Raw genomic sequence first — 23128 nt, forward strand, 5'->3', positions numbered from 1 at the left:
GGCTGAGTGCAGGCAGAGGAATGGTGCATTTTGAAGGATACAGGGAAGGCTCAACCCTGTCATTATGTCATTGTTGCCTGAAATTCTCCATTAGAGAGGCATTCTTGGGGTTAGTAACTTTTTCCAAAACACAGATAACTCTAGGGTGTAGTTCATTAAACTATTGGCACTCATTTGCACTGATAGGATATGTGTGATTGGGACAAAAATATAACATGTGATTGTCCAGAGCTTCCCCTCCCCTGGGGATTGGCGGTGAATGAGGTGAAATATGATTTGAGAGAGAAAGAGAGAATGGGGGAGGGGCGGGCCTGAAGTCTGGAGCCCACCTTCCACTGTGCGGCCTGAGAAGGAAGAAAGAGTGCTTTGGAGAAGCACTAAAAAGAGAAAACCTGAAGCGGTTAAAGTTTAGGAAGAAAGTTGGGACAAGGGGGAAAAGGGACTCTGATGAATCACTGCTGTGATGGACATAATCCTTGTTTCAGTTGGGCTTCTCCAGAACCAGGGCTATGATGGAGCCTGGGTTGCGAAGATTTATGAGTCCGTACACCTGGGAAGGGACGTGGGTGCCCTTGAAGGAAGGACTGGCCTGGCCTCTAAGCCTCAGCCAATCAGTGTGGAGCTCGTCCAAGCCTCGGCCAATCACTGTGGAACTCAGGCGAGGCCACCACCCCCAGGCCCTCCCACTCCGCCTCTCTCAGTCTCCATCCGTCCCTCAGTCCCTCCGTCCGTCTGGGAAGAGCTGGCTGCTGACTAGACTCCTCGGCTCTGTGACTCTCACATCCTCCCAGCCCGGGGCTGGGAGCCCCATTTCCGCACCCATTTGTTGTGCGCTTCCTCCATTGCTCCGTCGTGCGGTTCCTCCATTGCTCCGTCGTGAGCCTCGCTTCCTGAGGGAAACCTGGCAGAGGGAGGTGAGTGGACAGAAGGCAGCCACCACCGCTGGGCTGGTCACAGTGGCAGCTACTATTCATTGTTGTCCTCCTCCACTGTCCATTCTAAGCTCCCCTCGTCCCCAGCCACCCCCTCTGCTGGCCTCGGTGGCCTAGCTGGTGCCACAACTTACCCAGACCTTTATTTCCAAGAGGCCTCAGGTTCTGGTCACCATGCTCTTCTTGGGTGGGGTCTGGTACGCATGCCCATTTTACCGTCACGGTTGGGCAAGGGAATGCCAGCGAGTGCCCAAGGGGGGCGCACCTATATTCCTCACGGTCCCCACTGCGTGACAACAGGCCAGCCTCCTTCTGATGACAGAGGCAATTACCTGCACCAAGATGCTTAAGTTCTCTTCTTCCTGTTGGTCCCTGGACACAAGGAGCCCAAACTGCCCCAGTGGAAGCCATAGCTTATAATTCAAGAGACTCTTGCTGTGTCCCCTGGCCGGAGTGTGCCTGCTTTGAGTACCAGGTCTTCTAACCCTGCAGAGCCCGGAACTGAAGGAGCTGGGTCACTCAGAGTGACAGTGAGTGGGTCAACTCCTGCTTCCACTCTTGTTCCTGATCTCATCTATTCTTTCTCTTGGAGACAAAGCATGTAAGTTCTTTTATTTGATGAGTATGCTGCACCCTAGAGATTGGGACCCCACCCTGTCAGAGTAATGCCTCTGATGGTGCTTCAGCTGTGCCCTTAGCAGGCTGTTTCAGTGCTCTCGCAGGCAAGCAGCTTCTGAGAGATGTGGAATGTGCTGCAGCCCATGGATCCCATGATCCCGGGCCTACCCTTGCTCCTCCTTTGCTGGGAAGTTGTCCCATGGTCTGATGTGATGTTATATAGAATCTCATACCAGTGGATCAAACACTCTAAGCCCTTAGAGAGTGGTCTTGGCTGAGGCCTACAGGTGGGAAAGACACATCTGTATCCAGAACACATGTATATTCCTGAACTTCTGGCTTTTCCCAGATTGAAAGGGCCCAGTATAGTCAATTTGTTGCCAAGTTAGCCACTTGGTCTCTTCAAGGAATGGTACCATACTGGGGGCTCAGTGCTGGTCTCTGTTCAACAGTGGCAAATTTTAACCGTAGGCCTTTTTTCTTCCACTGAAAAGGGATGACCAGTAGGTATATCAGTCTTGGAAAATGAGGGTGCATACTGCTGGCCCATGCGTCACCTCCATCTTTGCCACTGTGGTCAGAATGGCTGCTTGCATCGCAGCCTGGGCCTGCTGTAGAGCCCTTTCCTGCTTTGCAGCCCTCAAATCCATAGCCACTCACCTCACTCAGTACATGGACCATGAAACTCTCACTAGCTATAGAACACAACATCTTTAGAACCCAAAGAGGTGTACCAGGCATTGTGTGTCCTTCTTCATGGTAAGTGATGAAGGATGTAATAATTTGTCTTTCCCCTAGGAGGGGATTTCAGCATGCCCCTGACCACTGGACCATAAAAGTTTAATGGATGAAGCAGGCCCCTATATATTCAGTTTATCTCCCATCTTCTGGAGCACCTGTGAAGGTCTTACCAAGTCCACTAGGCTGCTGGTCACTTCTTGTTCATCTGGCCTAATCAACATAATGCCGATAGATGTAACAGGTAAATATCATGTTCTGAGGAATACCAGGATAGTCCAGATATCTCCTGTAATATATCTATGTAATATATATGACAGAGGGCAGAAGTTTACATAGCTCTGGGGTAAAACTTAAAATGTATATTGTGGTCCATTTGTTATGAATGTGAACTATCTCTGATCCCCTTTCTTGACTGTAATAGAAAAAAATGCATTCACCATGTCAAGACCACATGCCATATTCCCGAGGCCATGTTACTTTCTCTAGCAAAGATACCACATCTTGCCTGGTGGCTGTAATTTAGGCTCCTGTGTGGCCGTGCTTGTTGTGGTCTGTAGCAGGAGTCAGCAAACTCGAGCCTCAGCGCCAAATCCAGCCCTCTGCCTATTTTTGTATATAAAATTTATTTTATTTTAAAAATATGTTACTGTGTTTTTTTGGGAGCCACTTTACAAATTGTCTATAGTTGCTTTCATGCTACAACAGCAGAATGGAGTAGTTGAAACAGAAACTATATGGCCAGCAAAATCTGAATATTTATTATCTGGTCCTTTATGGAAAAAATTCATTGACCCCTGATCTACAGTAATCTTCCACGATCCATCTGGTTTCTTCAGGGCCTGGATTAGCAAATTAGATGGAGGTATTTTGGGGACCACCACCCCTGCATCTTTTTTATCCTTAAGAGTGATGCTAATCTCTGCTTTTTCTCCCAGGATGCAGAATCACTATCTTGAGGGGAGAAGGGGTTCAGAGCCTTCCGTATGGTTTTTCCCATGACAGCTGTTACCTCACAGACCAAGGACTGGGAGTTACGGCAACTGCCAAGTATGTCAATCCAATGGTACATTTGGTGAGAGCGGAACAGAGCACAGGGTGGGTTCACTGACACAGTAGACCACTAAGCCAGGACTTGGCTAGGATTTCATTTATTATCTAGTCTCCATATCACTTCACTGTAATCAAGGGCCTATGGTAATGTTTCAAGTCTCTGTGTATCAATGTCTACTCAGATCTGGTTCCAACAGTCCTTTAAATGTCTAGGAATTCCCCTTTCTCCATTGCACAATTATGTGACAAATGCCACATGATGCCCTCAAGAGGGAGAGGTTTCTGCTTTGTCTCCTGGGGTGGGGAGATGGAGGGGTAATAGCTCTTAGTAGTGTAGATGAGCAGCTTCTATAAGTCTGTAGGCTCAGCAAGTTCAGAGAAGTCTGAGAGTCAAAATCTCAGGGGCCTTCACTGGGTTGAAGCCTGCTGAACTTGGCCCTTGGCTTTCTCCACCCTCCTAGAGGAGACGAGACCTTCTTTGTATACACCTAAAGAAGCCCTCTGGCTTCCATGCCTGGCTTTCAATTGCCTCTTACTCAGCCCTTCAATGTTCATTATATTTCTGTAGAGCATCATTGGCACTTAGCAATCACTCCAGTACTCTTATCCATGCAGCTGCTCTTTTCTCCATACATCTCAAACGCCTGATAAATCATTCTAGCTAGTTCATTCCCTTCTACCAGTACATGCTCCCACAGGTGAAAGTTTTAAGTTGGGCTGCCACCTTGCCCCAAGGCTGTCTGCGTTCCTCCTATCACCAGTGATTGGTGTCCACACTGCCAGCCCAAGGTGATTGATTGACAAACTGCTCCAAAACCCCGTCTTATTGCCTACTTTCTTGGACCACTCCTGGTACCAACTCTCATAGCTTGGCTTCCCTGGAAGTAGATGCTGAGATGGAGTTTGGAGTGTAGGGTGTTTATTAGGAATCAACACCTGTGAAGGGAAGAAGACAAAAACGGGACTGGAAGAGGACAAAACTGAACTGCAGTGCAGGCTCAACATAGCCTTGGCCAGTTGGCAAGGAGCTGTGGGGAGAGTGTTCTGTGCCGAACCAGAATGAATGTGCCTTTGAATCCCCAATTTGCTCAGTCAGAGTGTGGGCTGCCTTGAAAAGGGAGAGAACTCAGGAGAAGCAGCTCCCTGCAGCTGACCGCACCACATGTTCCTTCCCCAACTCCCAGCTGGGAAGCAAGTCCTTTAAAGGGGGTCTGGGCCACCCCTCTGTGTGTCTACCCCAGCCCCTTTCTCGGTCAAGGAAAGAACTTGAGTTATTGTAAAATGATGTTTTGGCTTGTTAACCTTTGCTTCTTGAATGTGATGCCCCTCAGAGTCTTCAAGGAAAAAGCATAATGGCTGAGGAACTGAGGAGGAATCAGTGCTCTAGAGTTTGGGGAACAGCAGCGTATAGGTATGGAAAGAGACAGGGCACTGGGAGAGGCACTGGGTTCTTGGCAGAAGACCTAGTTAGGAAGGAGAGGGAAGAAAGGGGAAGAAGAGGGTCCAGGAGTCAGAATTTGCCTACCTTACAAGACTGCCTTGTGTTAAAAAAAAAAACCAAACAGATAAAAACAGGGGTGAACGAGGATGAGGAGCAGTTGGAACCCTCACACGTTGCTTTGGAAAAGAGTCTGGCAGTTCTTCAAAGGTTAAGCATAGAGTTAACGAATGACACATAAATTCCACTCCGTTATATACCCAAGAGAACTGAAACTTTATGTCCACAAAAACTTGCACATGAATGTTGACAGCAGTATTATTAATAATGCCCCCCAAAATGGAAACAACCCAGCTGTCAATCAGTTGATGAATGGATAAACATAATGTGATATGCTCATGCAATGGAACAGTATTTGGCAATAAAAAGGAATTAAGTATGGATACATACTACAACCTAGATGAACCTTGAAAACATTATGCAAAGTGAAAGAAGCCAGTCACAAAAGACCCCGTATTCTCTGATTGCATTTTTATGAAATGTCCAGAACAGGGAATCTATAGAAACGGAAAGGAGATAAGTGGTTTCCAGAAGCTGGGGAAAGGGGAAATGAGAAGAGGCTGCTGATCAGTGCAGGGTTTCTTTTTGGGGTGATGAAAATGTTCTATAATTCATTGTGGTGGTTGCACAATTCTGTGAAAATACTAAAAACCATTGAATTGTGTACTTTAAATGGGTAATTCACACGGTATGTGAATTATTTCTCAATAAAGCTTTAAAATAAGAAAATATTTCAACTAAAAAAAGATGGCTTGGCATTGACCCTGACCAGAGCTATCTCTGAAAGGCCTTAAAATCTCAGAACTTGCCCAGCCCTTCCTGAAGTATGAATACCATTGGTTTCTTTTAAATTGGGAGACTATATAAATCAAAATAAAATAAATTATGGAAAAGCATCTGTAATACTTAAAAACTCGAGATTGATAATGTGTTGCCAATTGTGAGAATGTGATGTATTTTATATCAGTTTTTAAGTTTAAATTTCTAAGATTTCTCTTCCAATACTTGGAATTTTTAAAAGTTAAACACCAGAAATTTGAGCAAACTGTTGCAAAGAGGTTAGCGATGTCTGAGAGATATTTGTGACTGTGACATTGGCAGTTGAGCTTCCCGTGGGTATGAGGAAACTTTCCTATTTATTGTAGCCAAGGATTGTGCAGCTCCCTAACACCAGAGATGCATGAGCTAATCCACTCCCCTACCCACCCATCCATCCATTCATCCACCCACCTACCCATCCACCCATTCATCCATCCAGATACCAGTACCTACCATGTGTTAGACCCTGTGTGATTATTGGAGACACAATGAAGAACACAGTAGTCACCATATTTCTCCTTAATATTAGACTGTAGTGGTAAAGAAATCAGATAAAAAGGTCGTTGCAACACAATGCAGTTCACATGCTATAAGAGGTGAACAGTTATGAGTAAACATAGGTCCACCTTGATAAATCAGTCCACTCAGTGCTCACCTCATCCAGTCATCTTTCTGTATAGATGAACTCCTTCAATATTCTCTTCCTCTTGCTCTTTAATAACCATTTTCTCTTATTCAGTTAACTTTAAGATATATTCTGTTAGTGAGTAATCAGAATATCAAGTTCTAACTGTATATATTAATAAAGTACTCCTGTGATATTATAATTTTGTGTCAGATCCTTGCTGCTATGTTATAAATAGATGACCATACTGTCAAGATCACAGTCACATGGATGTTCTAGAAATATTTTAGCAAGAATCTCAAGTTTATTGAAATAATTGTATTAATTGCCTTCTCTTCTGAGACCTGGGATTTTTCTCCCCCTAGTAACTTTCTTCAGAGAAAGTTTTATTGCCTAGCCCTATGTATTTGTCTCCATCTGTCTTAGATGGCTGTTTGGGGTTTTCCTATGTGCTTTTAGTGGTTCTGTGAAATTGTTTGCCATTACTTTCTCAGCTCTGTCATGATTTGAGATACTTTGAAAGAAGAGTAGTTCATTGCTGTCTGCATTATGCTGACCACATCCTCACCTGTATCAATTTACTTCAGAGTTCCTTTTTTAACCACAGTATCAATCTCGAGATTTTAAATATTACAGATGCTTTTCCATAATTTATTTTATTTTGATTTATATAGTCTCCCAATTTAAAAGAAACCAATGGTATTCATACTTCAGGAAGACCTGGGCAAGTTCTGAGATTTTTGAGTCCTTTGAAGCAGGGCACTGAAGGAGGTGTGCTATTTCTAGTTTTCTTTGTAATGTCTCAGCAATGAAAATTTGGAAGTGAGAAGAATTTAAGAAATACTGTATAGATAATAGATATCACTTTGAGAGGTGATGAAAAGGGCAATTGAGGGCTATTGATTTATATGATAAAATTTAAATATTTTAAAATAATTTTTGCAATAAAGACCCCATTATAATGTTTGGACATACTATTTAAATTCCACGGTTTGTTTCCAATCTAAGTATTGCTTTAAAAAGTTATTGACAATTCTAGTTGTTTCTGCCTCAGCAGGGCAGTTTCCTCAAATTGAAACTAATTAAGGAAAAAACTTTAATTATTCAAGAAAGATTGTCTAATATACTATCAATAGAACTGAAAATATGTGAAAATCTTGATTAGAACTACATAATTAGTGGTTCTATTGAAATAAAGGCCAAAAAATAGTGTGAAATAAATACAAAACACATTGCAAATTATGCACATCGTTATTTTATTACTCTTCCAAACACCACCAAACCATCCATTATACACAATAATTTAATTCTTTTGTGTTTGGTATTTTGCCATCTTTCAATTTTACATTTATTTATCTGTTTTTGTCATTAAGAAAGTTTATTTTTCAAGGTAGGAGAAGAGAACATGTTTTATTTAACAGTTTGTTAATTTGATTTATAGCTTCTACATAGTGTATGGCCATACCACCCTGAACACGCCTTATCTCATCATGTAACTTCTACATGTTTAGACTTAGAGTCCGTGGGCCTTCATTTGTGCTCTTGGCCCAGATTCCACAAAAGCTTGAGGGAAGCCTACCCCCTCATTCCTTAGTTAAAAAAAAAAGCACAATGTTCACATGACTCTAATTTTTTTTTAATTAGAAAAAGGCAAACATTGAAAAGTCTAATTACCACCCTGTCCCATCCACCCCATTCCTACCTCTGCCTGCAAACCCTTTCCCACATAACCATATTTATTAATCTCTTATATTTTGTACATGAATAAAACTATATGTAAATATGGCTTCTTTTCTACCCCCAAATATTAGCATACTATGTACATCACTCTTTTTCCACGTAATATACCATTTTGCAAATCTTTCCATATTAGCATACGGGGAAGTTTCTGAATCTTGGTAAACAGCTGCATAGCATTCCATCATTTGAAAGTACTGCAAATTATTATTTAGTCCCATGTCAAGAAGGACATTTGGTTTATTTCCTATCTGTTACTATTATAAAGAAAACTACATTGAATAAACTTCTACATTTATCATTTTGTTTGTGTGCAAGTAAGTCTGTGGGAAAAAAATGACAAGAAGTGGGAATGCAGCGTTAAGAGTTATGGCAGTGTTTCTCTCCTAGTGACCTTAAGGGAGTGCAAATTCGTCATTGTTCAGGACTGTCCTGCTTATTGTAGCGTGTTCGCCGTAGCTATTCTTCCTCTGCTAAATGCCAACAACACCCTCTAGTCTCAGAGGTCAGCTGATGTGTGCCCTCTCACCTTTCCATCTGCCTCCGAGCAGCTACCTACCAAAACGTACTAATGGACCATTTGTAGGGAATTGGTTGGATAAATTACGATATATCCTTATAACGAAATATCATTTGGCCTGTAGTTAAACGTTCTTGTATGTTAAATTCTGTTCTGAGCACTTTAAATCTTAATATGCCTTTGATCTTCAAGATACTCTTATGAGATAGATGGTGTTGTTACATTCTACAAACATAGAAACTGTTGGATCCAGAGATTAAATGACTTGCCCAAGGCCACGTAGCTGATAGGCATGGGAGCTGGGAGAGGAACCCAGGCAGTCTGACTTCAAAGCCCACATGTTTGACCCCTCCTCTGTCCTCTCTTAAGAAGCATGAGGCACAAAGCAATGTGAATGTACTGAACACGACTGAACCGCACAGCTAAAAATGGTTAAAACGGCTGATTGTATGTTATATATATTTTACCACAATTTTTTTTAATAAATCCTATTTTTTAAAAAATAGGAAAAAACATAAAGTGAGGCAGATCTCGTCCTAATCCAGAGAGAAGACCATGAAGAAGTAAGTGGAAAGGGAAGGGGAGAACAGTAAGTAAAGCATCCCTCATTTTTCATTGTCTAAATAATTTTGTGTGTGTGTCTGTAATGTGAGTATATATGAAATATACATTCATAGGTAAGGCATCATATATGCACAGAAAAATATCTAGAAGTTAAACATCAAATTGTTAACTGTGATGACTTGTGGTTAGAGAGATTAGAGAGGAAGGATTTTAAAACTCATATGCTCCTTTAATTTTTAGGAAAAAAATTACAGTGAATGAACATGACTTTGGGAATGAAATAGACAGAGAAGATATAATAGGGGCCCGCAGAAGACACCCATCTCTACATCCCACACACCTTCCTCTCCCAGGGGCTTTCTTTCTGTCCTCCATCCTCTGCTTCTTTACCAGGGACAGGGGCCAGTGTCCGATTGGTCAGTTTGTCTGAGATAACCTATCGGAAATCCCCTTTCACTCTCTGGGTTTGCCCAGCACTGGACCTTGGAATTTCTTTGTCTTCTTCCCTTATATACTAATCTGTCTTGGAATATTCCAAGGGCTGATTATAAAATGGACATTTTGTATCCTACCAATAGTAGCCGGTGTATGCTTATATGTAAAACAGCTTAAAATTTTAACTAAAAGCAGACCCTGCATGGAACACAAATGCTACAAGTGGTGGGGCATGTCTGGCAGAATGTTCCCAAAGATAGTGTCACCTCATGATACAATAAAATGAAAACAACTCATTTCTTTGGGTAACATTTTAACTTTTTCTTTATGAGTCAAAAATCATAATTTTCCTGGGCTATAGAACCCTCCAGAGTTATAAGGTGGGCTAGAGGTTTGGCTCTCCGACACCTGCGTTCATATCCCCTCCATCTCCATGACAGCTAACGTTGCCTCGCTGTCAGCAAATGTGGACCCTGTGTTCCTTCCTCTGCTCCTCATCACACCCCTCCCACCTGTGCGCCTGCTGTCTTCATGCTGCCTGCCTTCCCTTCTTTTCTCCTTTCTCTCCTCTCCCACGCTTCCCCTGCTCTTCTCCACTTGGGTGCCATGGCATATCTGGAAAAGAGAACATTTTAAAGATCATTTTGTTCCAGGAACTGATACCTGGAATTTTATCTTTCAGGCTCTCTCTGTTCTGTCTTATTCTTTCTCTCCTGATTCTCTGTCTCTCTCTTGCAAAGTTTTTTGCTATCTGGCATCGTATCGTTTGTTTTATCAAGTAAGGGGAATGTTTGGTTTTTTGCTAGTATTTGTTTGCCTGTTATTATGAGTCCATTCAAATACATATTGATGCAGTATTTTCTAAAATTTTCTTAGGCTACAGCATATATAAATTTTCTTTATGGATTCACACTCAAGCATTCATTGCTTCTTAACATTGTTATGCCTGTTGGTATAATCCACTAGTACATGTGATATTTTTCTTTTATTGTTGCAGAAAACATAACCAAAACTATAATTAGTTGATTGAACAGTGCATGAAATGTGCAACATCATAATCTCATGCTTAGATATTACTAATTATAATCCAGTATAATGAACTTTTTTAAATTATACATTATTATTATTTATTTGGGCCACAAGAAAGCATACTCTGAGGTTTTTGGCTCTCTGCCTAGACATTTCAGTGTGGATGATAAAAGTGCCAAATTCTATAGTAATATATGTATGTACACACACACACACACACACACACACGTGCATGCACACACATATTTAATTTTTTTTCACAGATTTCATCCTTGTATGAGGCAAATGTTCTACCTTATCACTTAAAACCCGTTAGTGAAACTGCTCATTTGGGTAAGGAAACATGATGTACATGTAATACCCTGAGGTTTAATAGGTAGTTTCTAGAAAGTTGCATGGCTGTTGCTGTGTAACTGTTACTACAAAGTTGTTATTACTCGATTAGCTCACTGCAGAGAAGTCTTCTACTGAGATTTTGCCATGGATCACTGTCTGCATTTGATAGCTTGTCTCCTCAGCTGTAGGAGTAACCCATCAATTCCCTCTGGAGGCTCAACCCGGGGATGTTGCCATCTTATGCTCTAAGGAAGCATCCCAAGTGTGATTAACCTCTTTTAGGCTGGTTAAAAATGAATTTCCAGGGCTTCCCTGGTGGCGCAGTGGTTGAGAGTCTGCCTGCCGATGCAGGGGACATGGGTTCGTGCCCCGGTCCGGGAGGATCCCACATGCCGTGGAGCGGCTGGGCCCGTGAGCCTGCGCGTCCGGAGCCTGTGCTCCACAACGGGAGAGGCCACAACAGTGAGAGGCCCGTGTACCACAAAAAAATAAAAATAAAAGTTTCTAAATGTGTTTAAAAAAAAAAAAAAGAATTTCCAGGGCTTCCCTGGTGGCGCAGTGGTTTAGAGTCCGCCTGCCGATGCAGGGAACACGGGTTCGTGCCCCGGTCCGGGAAGATCCCACATGCCGCGGAGCGGCTGGGCCCGTGAGCCATGGCTGCTGAGCCTGCGCGTCCGGAGCCTGTGCTCCGTAACGGGAGAGGCCACAACAGTGAGAGGCCTGTGTATCACAAAAAAAAAAAAAAAAAAAGAACAAAAACAAAAAAATGCATTTCCACAGCCTAATTTGGAAAAAGAAAACACTTTTTTTCTTACTTGTTGATAATATCAGAAACAACTCTTAAATATGTAGAAGAAATACAACCATTTTCTTGAGTAGTTAGAAACCTGGTGAAAAAGTCACTTTTGCTGATAGCTCTCTGTCATTAAAGGAACCCTTCTCTTGTCTTTTGCCTCAGACCCAGCTCCTAGTTTTGTTTGTTTTTGTTTGTTTGTTTGTTTTTGTTTTTTCCGGTATGCGGGCCTCTCACTGTTGTGGCCTCTCCCGTTGCGGAGCACAGGCTCCGGATGCACAGGCTCCGGACGCACAGGCTCCGGACGCACAGGCTCAGCGGCCATGGCTCACGGGCCCAGCCACTCCGCGGCATGTGGGATCTTCCCGGACCGGGGCACGAACCCGTGTCCCGTGCATCGGCAGGCGGACTGTCAACCACTGCGCCACCAGGGAAGCCCCTAGTTTTGTTTTTTAATACAGTTCTATAATAGCTGTTTCTTGCTATTTGCCTTGGTATGCAGTATCAAGCTTTCTTACTATTTTTTTTCCAGCATCAATACACTATAATTTATTTAGTTTATTTTTAAGGTAACACTTACTTGCTTTGTAAAACCCAATTACAAAAATAATAGGTACTCAGAATAAAAAACACGGGGATCAAAGATCCAGAGAGGAAAATACAAATCACCTCTAATCCCTCTTCCAAGAGATGCCTATTGTTCACATATGAACCCGTGCTGTGATTGAATTATACATAGCTCTACTTTACATATTTTAATTAACAAAATTCTCTTTTATTGCTTCCCTTTGGAGGATATATTTAGAAATAGAGAATAGTTTCAGACACCTTGTGAGTTCTGAAGAGTGGTGACATGTCTGAGGAGCAAGTACTTTTTCACTTAGTTTCCGAATTAAACATTTTGCTTTATTCCTTAAGCCTCTTGTTCAAGTAGCAGAAACCACCTCTCGATAGATTAAGCAAAAAGAGACTCTACCAGAAGAATATAGGTGTCTCCTGAGATTGAAGAGAAGCTGAAGAACAGGGCTTATAATGGACAGAGATCTAGAGGTCCTGGCCTGGCCTGCCTTCCTTGCTTGCCCATCTCCCCTCAAAAATCAAAGTACCAGGAGAGAGTAGTTTTTGTTTTGTTTTCTTTTGCTGAATTTAAGTTGTATAAAACTAGTTGTGGGAAATTCCCTGGTGGTCCAGTGGTTAGGACTTGGTGCTTTCACTGCGGGGGCCTGGGTTCGATCCCTGGTTGGGGAACTAAGACCCTGCAAAGTGTGCAAAAAAAAAAAAAAGAAAAAAAAAACTGATTGGACTTGATGATAGACTGACTATGGGTGGAGAGGGAAAGAAAGGGACCAGGAATGATCTCCACGTTTCTGGCTTCCATAAATACATTGCTAATGGTGCCATTTCCTAAGATTAGGAACATGAAAGAGGACCAGGCTGGCTAAATCTTGGGAGGGGTTAGATGAATGGTTTGGTTTGTTGCATGCTGAATTTGAGGTGCCTTGATACATGAAAAGATGTGAAGTAGGCAACCGGATACATAGGTTGTGCTGCAGCTTTTCTATCTGCATTTCCAGCCTCCTCTCTACCCTGCCTGCTGTCCTGGGAGGCTGACCTGCAGCAGCCAACTCCCTTTGCTTTTGGCTTCAGATTGGGTCGGTTCAATGGAGAGCAATGGCAGGAGATCAGAGGAGGAAAAGGAGTGAAGTGGGTCTTTATTCTCCTGGCTTCTTCCCTGCAGAGTTGCTGTGGGCTGGCTGCAACCCTGAACCAAAGATCACAGCTCTTGTCGGACAGCCTTCTCCACCAAGCCCTCTCTCTCCAGGGTCTGGCTGTGCCCTTGCTTCTTTCAGAATACTGTGCTACCTCTGACAATTTCCCTATAGTCTGTCCACCCACTCAAGTTGCACCAATCTGAGGGTATTATTCATTTCTGCCAGAGTCCTGACTGATACACCCATGCAGAGTTCAAAGGACAGGTTCAGGCTGGAGATGTATTTTGTGAATCACCTGTTTGTAGATGTAGCAGAAGCAGATGTGGAGATTAAACTCCTTTGTGGGGGAACAGCGTGGAGAGTGTTTAGGATAGAGCTTCAAGAATCTCTACCTTGCCTCCCACTGAAACAGGGCAGTGAGAAGAAGCCTCACTGAACAGAGCCTCTGGGACCCCCTTGGGTCATTTAAAGGGAGGCTAGGCATCTAGTCTTGACCATCCACCATGGCATCACACAGCAAGAGAGGGACAGTTCACTAAAGGGAAATCAGAATGATATTAAAATGGGAGAATGGATGCTGGGTGGCTGGATACAACACACACACACACACATCCACACATACATGCATACACACCTACATACGTTTATTAAAATGGGATACACATATTTCTGCTTTTTCAGCAAGATTATTTCTGCTGTAAGTGACAGAAAATCAAAAATGGTAGTAACATAAACAAGGTAGCAGTTTATTTCTCTATCACGTAAATGAAGTTTGGAGATAGTTCAGGGCTGGTATAGATAGCACTCATGGTTTAAGGATTAAGGTCCCTTTATCTTGTGGTTCCACCATCCTCAGCATACAAGTTCCACTTCATGGTTCAGGATGGCTACTTGTGCTCCAGTCATCTTGTCTGCATTCCAGCCAGCAGGACGTTTTTCAGATGTTGCACATAACAGTTATATCGATACTTATATCTCATTGGCCAGAACTGAGATATATGACCATATCTACTGGTGAGCTATTGAGGAATATCTTTGCTTCAGATGGCAGTGTGCCCAGCATAAAGCCAGGAGTTCTAATATAAAGGAAATAGGGGAGAATGGAAATTGGGACACCACTAGTGGTCTTTGCCAAACATGTTATTGTGTAACTTGTTTTCTTTTTCATTCAGAAATTTTTCCAACTTTTGATGACTCTTTACCAGTCATAGCTATGCTGTAATATCCTTCCATGATGTACTGTGTCTTCTAATCCAAATCACCCATGAAAAATATTAGATGACATCAAGGATCCAACACACGGCTAGCACAGCTTAGGAAGATTTCTTAAACCAATTCAGCTCAACTCCACAGATCTTACAACATTAGAGTCAAAAGGGCCTATAGAGAACATCCAGTCTGGGAGATGGAAGAGTGACAGGTCAAGGCACATATTTCAGCAAAGTGCAGCCTGGCTGCAAAAGCCTGCCTCCTGCAGCTAGTTCTGACTTTCTGTGATTTAAAAATTCTAGGGGATCTTTGATGCATGGGCACATTTTACACCCTGCTTTAGGCAGATGTGAATGTGCACATGTTACCCCTGGCTACACATCAATTTCTAGACAGGAATAAACTACCCATTGCCTCTTTTTCTAGGAGGCATATGATGCTGTGGTGAATGGGGCCATAAATTTCTGTAGGAGATGAAAATCCCACAGTAGGCACTCATTACTATGTCTTTGGACTGCCTTTTCCCATAGCAAATACGGTCAATTTTGTTTTGGGGGCTGGTAGGGAAGGTAGTCGTTGGCTCAAAGAATTTGGCTCATTAAGTCAGCGTAAAGCAACCAAAAAAAAAAACAAAACAAAAAACTTAAGCGATGTGGAATAGAAACAATTTCAAAGTCCAGCCAAAGGTAGGTTGGGAAGTGGGTAGGGTATCAGGATTTTTCTCATTATGATGGATCTATTTACTTCTTATGCAGGCATTTCATGGCTTAAGGGATCAACAACTACTCTGTGGCAAATTGTCTTTGAATTCTAGAGTTATCAAACCTTGTCTTAGATACATGACAAAGAATGTAGCATGGTGAAAGGGGCTTATAATAAAAATGATATCTAGTATGTAAGATTTTTGGTGAGAAACAAATGAAACTGTGAATGACAAATAATATTATCAACTTTAGACTGCTCCACCAGTGTTATTTTAATCATCATCTTCTTTGTGTCATGGCTCCAGCCCAGATGTTACTGTTTAGCCAGCAGGAGTTATATGTATTAGTCTCATGTAATATTAAGTCCTAGAGAGTCCTAGGTTATTAGTCCCAAAGATCTATCTTAGCCAGATGGCCAAAAGGTTGTGTGCAGCTCTGTTCAGTGGGAGAATTAGTGAGTCATCATGAATTCTACCCATTTGTGTGGGTAGAAAGTTGTTTAATATGAACCTAGCATCAGCAATTAAAGATATCTCTCTGGAACACTTTTAAAAGAACCTAATAATTCTCTAAGGTTATAAAACAGTAACAAGAGTTGGATAATGCCAGAGTTACTTTGGTTCCTGGTAAATTCTGTCCTCTTACCACATTGCTCATTGGTGACAATAGTTGAATAGATCGTGGTGCCAAATTATTACAGATTTTGAGTCTCCATGTGATAGCTTGCCACATGCTGACTTGTTTACCAATCCATGAAAATACCATCATACACAAAGTAGCAAGTAGAATGATTGCCTCATATATTACGTAGAAAGTGTCTTCAGGATTTCTTTATGAATAAGATACTGAAACTGCTGAATAATAGCTGTATTAGTTATCCTCTGCTGTGTAACAAATCACCCCAATCCTTAGAGACTTAAAAGTATTCCTGCAGGTCAGGAATTCGAGCACAGCATAGTTGGGTGCCTCTGGCTGCATGTCTATCAGGAGTTTGCAATCAAGCTATCAGCTGGGGTTGTGATCTCATCTAACAGCTCAGCTGGTGGCAGTGCTGGGGTCCACCCTAAAGCTCACTCACACGGTCATTGACAGGCCTCAATCACTTGCCATTAGGGCCTTTCCATGGGGCTGCCTCCTGACATGGCAACTGGCTTTTCATGGGGCCAGTGAGAGAGAGAACCAGAAGCTAGTCTTTTATAATTTAATCCCCAAAGTAACATGTTATCACTTCTGCCATATTTCATTCATTAGAAATCAGCCAATAAGTCCAGTCCACAGGACTGGAGGGAGTACACAAGGGCATGAATATTAGATAGTGGGAATTGTTAGGGATTTTCATAGAGGCTTCCTACAGCAATGGCATTGGAGTTTTATAATTTTGAAATAATAGTTTGGCAGATGGCCTTCATTTTTAAAAATTATTTTGCTTTTACATAGTAGCTAATGTTGAATATTTGTTATTGAAATGAGGCTCTGTGAAGTTAGGTATCTGCTGATAATTTCCTAGAACGTCCTTAATGTCAGCTAAAGTTTTATGGAGGTACTGAGCCTGTAAAATCTACATAGTATTTTTTATAGGTTCATTACAGTTCATCTAGTAAATTCTCCTTCAGTAAATTAAATAATGAACTAATTTCTACTCCTCTCATTTTTTTAAAATTAATGAACAGAAAGTACATTTTAGTTGGTAAGAATTTGGCTTATTGTATATTTGTCATGACTGGGCTAAATGTCATATATTCTTCCTAAACATAAGACAAATGTGTGTTTGTGTGTTCATGACTTTAATCTCTAGGCACTTCTATCAATTAGCAGAAGATACATTATGATAAAACCAACCAATATCATTTTCTTTGCCTGAAGAGCTTCATTTAATATTTCTTATAGTGCAGGTCCTCTGGCATGAATTTTCTCAGTTTTTATTTATCTGATATTTTCTTTGAGTAAAGCATTCTAGCACAACAATTTTTTCTTTCAGTGTTTTAAAGATATTGTACCAGTCTCTTCTAGCCAGCATAGTTTCTGATGAAAAGTTTGCTCTCATTCTTATCTTTGTTCTCTGTACATATGTTTCATAATTTGGCTTTTTTTTTTTTTTTAATGTATGTTCTGCTTGGAGTTTGTTGAGATGTTTGGATCTGTGGATTTATAGTTTTCATCAAATTTGGAAAATTTTCAGCCATTATATCTTCAACTATCTCCCCTCCCCCTTTCTTCTGGCATTCCAACTACACATGTATTACAATCCTTGATATTGCTTAGTCACTGATGCTGTGTGTGTATGCACATGTATGTTAGTCTTTTTTCTCTCTGCTTCATGGGTAAGTTTTCTATTGCTGTGTAACAAATTACCACAAAGTTTGAGACTTAAAATAACACCCATTTATTAACTCACAGTTCTGTAGGTCAGAAGTCTGGCACAGTATGTTTGGATTCTCTCCTTAAGATCTCACAAGGCTGAAATCAAAGTGTTGACTGGGGATGAGGTTCTCACCTGAGGCTCAGCATCCTCTTCCAGATTCACTGGTTGTTGACTGGTTCATTTTCTTGGGGTTATAGAATTGAGGTCCCCATTTCCTTGCTGCTTCTCAGCACGTTGCTGGTCTTTGCAAATGGAGGCTGCCCACTTTCCTTTCCACATGGGTTTCTCCATTATCAAGTCAGCAGCAGTACTTTGAATACTTCTCCTGATTTTGATCCCTGACTTCCTCTTTGTGATCACCCAGAGAAGCTCTGTGCTTTCAAAGGGCTGTGGTGCTCAGCTCAGGCCTACCTGGATAATCCCTCTTTCTTAACATCATCAGTGTCCTCGGATATAACAATCACCAGGGTGGAATCTATCATATTCATAGTCTTGTGGATTATGTTGGGGGTGTACACCCAGGGCACAAAATCTTGGGGGGACATCTTAGAATTCTGCCTACCATGGATAGTTTTACTGCTATTTCTTCAAGTTCAGTTATCTTTTCTTCTGCAGCATCATACCTGTTATTAATCTCATTTAGTATATCTTCTATCCAGACATTGTATTGTTCATCTCTAAAAGCACCATTTAGGTCTTTTAAAAACCTCCCATTTCTCTCCTCATAATGGTCCTGTTTTCCTCTACCTTCTTGAATATAGACCATATTTATAATAACTGTTTCAACATCCTTGCTAATTCCATCATGTTTTTCATTTCTGGTTCTATGTTTTTTTAATCAAAATTTCTCTTGGTTATAGATAATATTTCCTGCCTCTTTGCATGCATGGTGATTTATGGTTAGATGTTGGACACTGTGAATTTTACATCTCTGAATGTTTGGTTTTGTTGTATTCCTTTAAATTGTGTTGGATTTTGTTTCGGCACACAGTTAAGTTACTTGGAGTCCGTTGGATCCTTTCAACTTTTGCCTTTAAGTTTTGTCAGGGCAAGTGCTGAGCTGCCTTCAGTCAGGAAATAATTTAGCCCTCCCACTAAGGTGGCACAGTTTTGATAATTCTTCATAATGCCCCACGTATTAAAAACCTTTCCACCCAGGCTTGTGCAACACAAACCATTCCCAGCCCTGTGTGATCTCTGGGAATTGTTATGCCTTCGCTTTTTCAGTGGGTCTTTTCCTGGCCTTGGGTAGTTTTCTTTCACACAGCAAACAGTAGAGCTCAGCCAAATACTTGAGGGTGTTTCTCTGCAGATCTCCAGAGCTCTCTCTTTCTCAGGAGCTCCCTCCTTTCTGGTAATTTGTCTTGGAAATTCTACTTGCCTTAGCCAATATCTGCCTTTCAACTCAGCAAGACTTCTGTGGTCCCTTTGGGTTCCCTGCTTTTGTACTGCAGCCTGGAAACTACCTCCAGGCAGTAAACTGGTACAATTGTAGGGCTGACCTTGTTTATTTCCTTTCTTTCAGAGATGGTAGATCTGCTCTGCCTTTTCTCCAATGTGTGAAAATAGTTGTTTCATATATTCTGTCCATTTTTCTAGCTGTTTAAGGTGAGAGAATAAATATGGTCCCCGTTATTCCATCTTGGCTTGTAGTGGAATGTTTATGATGAAACCAAAATAAATATAGAATTTTACTTTTAAGAACTTTTAGAGTATAGAATAATCTTCATTTTAGGTCTAATTGAACTCTGATTAGTCTGCCTTTCAAATATACAGCTAGTGCTAAGTATTAGGGTGTAGTTGCTTTTCTATGTCTTAAATAGCAAGGAGTTCACATAGGAAGAGGGTGTGTAGGAGGTTTTTGAAAGAGTGGAAAAGTGTTAAGAAGAGCATGGAAGAAGATACCATGTCAAGGGGACTGTTGCACTGGCTGGGCTCATTGATTCCACAAGTATTCCCTCAGCAAACATTTTTGCCAAGTACCTGTTATCCTGGCTTTCCCACAGCCTGGAGCAAGCTAAGGAGCAGGTGCAGCTGGAAACTTTTGACTACCAGGCTCTCCGCTTGTGCTCAGGAGCTGCTGTGGCTGCTTCCCTCTTTTCGTCCTTTGGATGCCATTTTTAAGGATCAGGACCATCCTTAGATCCAGGCAAGATGGTTTTTCTGTCCTGAGCCCTGTGCTTTCGACATCTGTATTTCACAGATACAGAAAACATACGTTCGTTAAAAACACACCCTATCCTGTCACTGGGATCCAGAGCTCGGCTCTGGCGTAGTACAACGTGCAGCATTACACATCTACTCTCGCGACTAATACTGTTCAGAACCCAGGGAAACACTTACCCACAACTTTTGCCAAAATTGCTTTTAAACAACAGGTGCTGGTAGCTGAGTGCCCTGAAGGTCTGTGTTTTACCACAGCAGACGTTAGAGATGGACGCTGCTTTGGCATGAGGATTTGAGTGGCAGAAATGTGTAGTAAAGAGAAGACAAATTAACTGTTGAATGCGTCCTCTCGGATAACTTGAATGCAATAGATTCTCGCACAATGAAACATCATTTTCCAGTAATGCCGCGTGTTCATGTTCTTGCTTCTCCTCATGTTCCAATCCGTGGTTCCAGAGCGCAGCGTTCACAGCAATCGCCTATGGCGGCCGAGGAATAGTTTGCAATATTAATTCGTATTATTTTAAAATTTGTTTGTATGTAGGCCTAGATGTAACATGAGTAAAATGCAATACCAATGCTTTGCACTGTTGACTAAATGGATAATATTGTGCCAGTTTGAGTTTTCCGGGAAGCAAGTGCCAAGACAGAGTCAGAAGAGCAAGAGGTTTGTTTGGGGAGATGCCTGTGAAAGATACAGGGAAGAGAGAGAAGAGTGGGCAGGAAAAGCCTTCAGACCACAAAGTAGGTCTAACACCGATGAAAGGAGACGGGAAAGGAAGGAAGTTTGGGTAGGAAAAGTCTCAGACTGAAATACAGCTCGGAGAAAATCTTGACCAGCCCAATCAAGAATAATTTTTAGTTTTACTTGGGCCCTTGGTCCTACAAACTTTAAAGCCTGCCGAGTTTCCATTTCTCTCAGAGCTAGACCTCTCTGCCCTAAGTGTAGCAATCTGACCCTATCGGCCTGTTTTTTTAGGCCCACTTTGTTGTTTCAGAAATCTGATTCTTAACTATAACTTGTCCCAATTCATTTAAAATGTGCCCAAACCCCTTCTTCTGGCCCAAGCTGGGTCAAATGGACAGAGGGAGGGGCAAATTGGGAGGAATAAAATCTCAGGGGTGGGTAGAGCAATGAGACTGGTGGTATTTGGTGTAAATGTTGCCAACATTGAAACTAGCAATGAAGAGTGGGTGTTATAAGGCAGGAAAAACATATTGTCTTCAGAGGAAATTGAATAGTGAACTTAATGACAGCACACAACTGACATATCTGGACTTTTCATTTATCTTAAAGAGAAAAATAGCATAACGGATTCGCTCTTAACATATACTTTCAAGTGTCATTTTAAGATGTCAAACAGATCAGTGCATGCTCAGAAATATTAATGAGAAACCTTGAATTCATTCTCAAGATTTTCATTAAGTCAGACTCGCCTGGCTCTGTTCCTCTGTTTTCAGAAGGCTGAATGCTTGGCAGAAGATGTAGGTATTTGGGGAAATTTTAGAATTGCATATATTGGAGCAGATTGGTTGTGTCCAGAAAGTGCTGTTACTGGGAGCACTGAATTATTATGTTACTGTGCAAATGAATACAAAATAACAGGCCTGGCTGGGCAGCGTCCAGATGGCAGCCCTTACAAGCTGTTTGGCTTTGGAATAGTCACTTGACCTCTCTGTACCTTGGGTTCCTCATCCATAGCAAGGAGGGATAATGATAGCTCTTATCTCCTTAGACTACTGTGATGATGAAATGAGATTATACACGTGAATAAAATAGTAGAACGGCACCTGGCACATACCAACCATTCAATAAATATTCTTTATAATGATTGTTTCTTTATCCGTGGGTATTTGCTCCCCTCCGTGGATTGATTATACTTCTAAGCTTAGCTGGCTGCCTTGCAATATGTGTTCATTAGGAGAGTGTTGAGTGGATCAGTTTAAACTCATTACCACTACAAATTACTAAAATAAAACAGCTCAAGGATCCTGTGATAATAGCGGTGGGTCACCCTTGCAGCAAAAGACGAGGTGGATGAGGGTGGAGCGTCCGTTTAAAATCACTGCCATCGGGGCTTCCCTGGTGGCGCAGTGGTTGAGAGTCCGCCTGCCGATGCAGGGGACGCGGGTTCGTGCCCCGGTCCGGGAGGATCCCACATGCCGCGGAGAGGCTGGGCCCGTGAGCCATGGCCGCTGAGCCTGCGCGTCCGGAGCCTGTGCTCCGCAATGGGAGAGGCCGCAGCGGTGAGAGGCCCGCGTACCGTAAAAAAATAAATAAATAAATAAAACCACTGCCATCAATCTACCACACAGGTTTTGAAATGATTCTTCTAAAGGGCATAAAAGTAGCTTATTTTTCATGCCTCTTCTTGTAATATGCTACAGATGCTATGAAAAACAAGCACAAGAAGTGGGAGGCAGGAGTTCTTAGATGAGATTTAAGATATTACTTGCCAAAGGGTTTTGGTCTTGCGTTCTTATAATTCAAAATTGTTTCCCACAGGTCTCAGTAGCGACATCTTGAAGTTGGTTGAGTGGCAGATGAGAAAAACATACGGTTCTCTCTGACACTCCAGGGCCTCTGCTCTGCTACTATCCACCGTTCACCCCCAAAGACCGAGGAGCCATGGGACCAGAAACCCCCATATTCCTTTGGAATTCCGAATTGGTAATATCAACAGGGAATATGGGAATTCGGGGGCCTTGAAAGTAACTTGAAGTCAGTAAATCAAATTCTATTTGACCTGCTTAGATTTGCTAAGATTTCTTTCTTCCATTCTGGCCAACCTCACTATGGATTAGAAGCCAGAATCCTTCCCATTCTTCCCCAGGAGTCAATTCTGAATGCTTTTCTTTCTTGAGATGCAGACCTAGGAGAACAAAACCTAAGATATGCAATTCCATCCTTGCCTGCTTCTCATCCCACCTTTGAATTCTAGTTCCATGTCTGAAGAATTATTCCCTCCTTGACACTGGACATTTCAAGGGAGAGGAGCTCACCAGAAGGGAATGGCCTTGCGCGTTAGGTCTAAGGATAACCATCTCTCCTAAAAGATAACTTGGGGTCAATTTGACACAAAGGTTCTTAAGACAAAACTCTCCACCCTCTAACACTCATAGTGGCTGGCGTGCCATCTGGAAGCACACATATGACTGCCACTATGAGACAGGCCACAGCTCTCAAAATGCATCCCTTAAGTCTCTTACAGGCTCGACATCTCAGGTTTCTTCCACTTGCTCATGCATCAGGGCTTGGAATCTTCTTCCTCTCCTGT

The 23128-nt window shown here is 42.0% G+C and overlaps 1 long non-coding RNA gene across 1 annotated transcript; it reads left to right on the forward strand.

Annotated features, from left to right (window-relative positions):
- Window positions 1-3223: 3223 nt before the first annotated feature.
- On the forward strand, window positions 3224-22511 carry LOC137228615 (uncharacterized). The gene is made up of 3 exons (XR_010945319.1): window positions 3224-3338; window positions 9047-9103; window positions 22357-22511. It is a non-coding gene; the product is annotated as an uncharacterized lncRNA (long non-coding RNA).
- The last annotated feature ends 617 nt before the right edge of the window (window positions 22512-23128 follow it).

This window comes from Pseudorca crassidens, chromosome 8 (genome assembly GCF_039906515.1).
Source record: "Pseudorca crassidens isolate mPseCra1 chromosome 8, mPseCra1.hap1, whole genome shotgun sequence".
Classification (NCBI taxonomy): Eukaryota; Metazoa; Chordata; class Mammalia; order Artiodactyla; family Delphinidae; genus Pseudorca; species Pseudorca crassidens.